Below are 3,062 nucleotides of genomic sequence, written 5' to 3'. Positions count from 1 at the left end.
TTATATGGGTTGGAGACAGTGGCATTGACAAAAAGGCAGGAGTCAGAACTTGACGTGGCAGAGTTGAAGATGTTAAGATTTGCACTGGGTGTGACGAGGATGGACAGGATTAGGAATAAGTATATTAGAGGGTCAGCCCAGGTTGGAAGGTTTGGAGACAAAGCCAGAGAGGCAAGATTATGTTGGTTTGGACATGTGCTGAGGAGGGATGCAGAGTATATTGGGAAAAAGATGCTAAGGATGAAGCTGCCAGGTAACAGGAAAAGAGGAAGGCCTAAGATAAGTTTTATGGATGTGGTGAGAAGGGACATGCAGGTGGTTGGTGTGACACAGCAAGATGCAGAGGACAGGAAGAAATGAAAACAGTTGATCTGCTGTGGCGACCCCTAACTGGAGCAGCCAAAAGAAGAAGAAGAAGTGGGAGACTGCTAGCATATTTTTTGAGATTGTGTAAGTTTGGGAGATTTCAAAAGAGACTTAAACAGCTTAAGAAATGACCTGACAGGGCAATCTAGTACATTAAAAAAGAAAGCGTTCTTATTAGGAGTGAATTTGGAAGATGAAAGTGGAAACAATGCAGTAGGTCTAGTATGGATTTTAATGCTTGTAGCAAGCAAGACGATTATCTGAAAGTGGAAAAAATAGATATTCTAAAAATAGAGGAAGTGAAGTAGCTGGTTAAAAGGCTAAAGAAAGAGGAATGAAAGTTATACAAAATAAATAAACAAAAGGCAAAATTGAACCTACTATGGTAGAAATGGAAATAACTAGAAGGGACGAATAAAGAAGGGAATGGAAAAGGCGCACCTATTGATGCATAAAACTGTAAACAGTGACATAGTTATAGACTTGTGAAGAAAATGGAATGTGAAACATGTGGCAAGATTAATATCTGCTTACCCTTAGTTTATTTATATTCTCATGCATTGACTGTGAAATATCTAAGCAAATATATTACACTAAAAATGAGTATGACAAGTGCTGGAACTCATATCAGGAAAGTAAGGCATCTCATCTAACAATGTAAGTAACATAGTAAATGTTACATGGGGGGGAGTATTGTAAACTCTGGCTCTGGGTCTGAAGCCTGTATCAGGCATAATTGAGTAAAACTAAGTGGGTAGCTACTAGAATACAGAGTATAAGTGCCCCATGCCCTGACTCACAAAGTTATTCATTTCTGCTTCTGAAAAAAGGAGATGCAACACCTGAGTCTTCTTTATTTAAATGATTTGCACCACCAGTATTTTGGTTATGCAGTCTGGTTTCCTGTGTACTAAACAGCTGTGTAATAAGGGGGGGGGGGTAGAACATTTTGTAAAAGGAGTAATTCATCCAGAAAAATATGACTATAACAAATAGGTATCAGTGTCCAAAACAGGTACAGTGGAGAGATCTGAGTAGACTTAAACAGCTGGTGACATTTATTAGCCACCTTTCTGTACCACCTGCTTCACAGGACATAGCCCTGGTAGTTAACCTTCTTGTATATCCCTCTTCTGTACTATTGTTTACTTCATATTTAACAAGAAAACACACAAAACTACTTCATATGATTTTCTGTGCAAATTTTTTTCAAAATGTTTTCTTAGTATATCTACTTTAAGTAGGCTTCAAACCAGTCACCAGTATGTACTTTATTTATTTATAGCTTTTGTTTACTGGGAAAGTCCAACTGGGCAGAAGTCCCATTTTCAACAGAGGCCGGGGAGAAAAGCTCCATTCAGTTATTTATGTATTTACACTTACCAGAGTAGAACACTAGTCAAAAATGACTGATTGTAGGCTCAACCCTGGCTGACTGGTACAAGAACAAGCAATAATAATTTATGAAAGACAAAATGCATATCAGTGCATATGCCATACACAAGAACATCACTGCAGTATAGAGTTGACATAAATAAATAAGTAAACAAACAAACATGCAAACAAAATAAACACTGTTTGCTGAAATACAACATATCTAGTTCTGCTCTGGAGGTGTTTTTTGTAACATGGACTTTTTCATTGACAAATTTCATTTACTTCAGTATTTCTGCAACTGGAAAATAGCACAATTTTCTCATATTATGTGGTCTGGGAGTAAATTATATAAGCTATTGGCAAAAATAGTTTAACCCCTTTGTATGAAACAACTTTTCCCTGAAAGAAAGCAATTATTTTACTGATAAATTGATTTATTATTAATACCAGTAACATCAAGCTAAGTAAATGTGCATAATGTGCTCTGAAAATTGTACTTTGTAATATTACTATAGAACTTTTCCCGGCATATCTTTACTGAAAACTGACACTGTCAGGTTTGATATATTCTGTTAACAATCATTACTAAATAGCAATCCATCAGAGAAAACTGATTTTGTTGTGTTGATTGCATGTAATCAGTTTTGACTTCTTTGTTTAGATTTGCTATACCATGCTTCCAAAAAGTGTGAAAGTCTATATTTTTTAAGCAATAAGCTCCTCCTGAGTGAAGGGAGAGCTTGCCTTTGTTTTTGATGACACTGTCTGATCATGACAGCAAATGACAATTGGCCAGATCAAACATCAGTAAACTCAATATGACTCACAATCTACTTAATTTACTACTACAATAAAACAAATTTATTTTATAAATGCTATGCTTCCTTTTTCTTGATTTGGGGGAAGCAGAACATTTTGCCACATTCCTATTAATTGTACTACCCAATGATGTGCTTCAGAGTGTACACAAACCCCTTCCACCCCAACAGAGACATGCAAGCCACACCCTTCATTTGTCCCCTTGCCTGCCTGGCTCCTTCTGTGCTGGGACTGCTATTTGATCCTGTCCTGGGATAGAGTCAGGACTCTGTACTCTGTGCCAACCAGCCAGGCTTAGTGTTGATATATTTATGTAAGAGAGGGCAGGGGAATACCCACATGCAGGATGAAGGAGACGCAACCCCCATACAAAAATACTTGTTTTCAAACTGGATTGAGAGGCACTTTCAATGAGTTTGGTTTTTAGACATTGGGGATTTGATGGACTGAGCAAGGACTTTTTTACTATATTGCAGTGTATTAAATAACACTCAAATGCT

This window comes from Protopterus annectens, chromosome 2.part0, assembly GCF_019279795.1.
Source record: "Protopterus annectens isolate FY-2018-M chromosome 2.part0, PAN1.0, whole genome shotgun sequence".
NCBI classification, from domain to species: domain Eukaryota; kingdom Metazoa; phylum Chordata; order Ceratodontiformes; family Protopteridae; genus Protopterus; species Protopterus annectens.
This window is presented reverse-complemented; position numbering follows the sequence as displayed.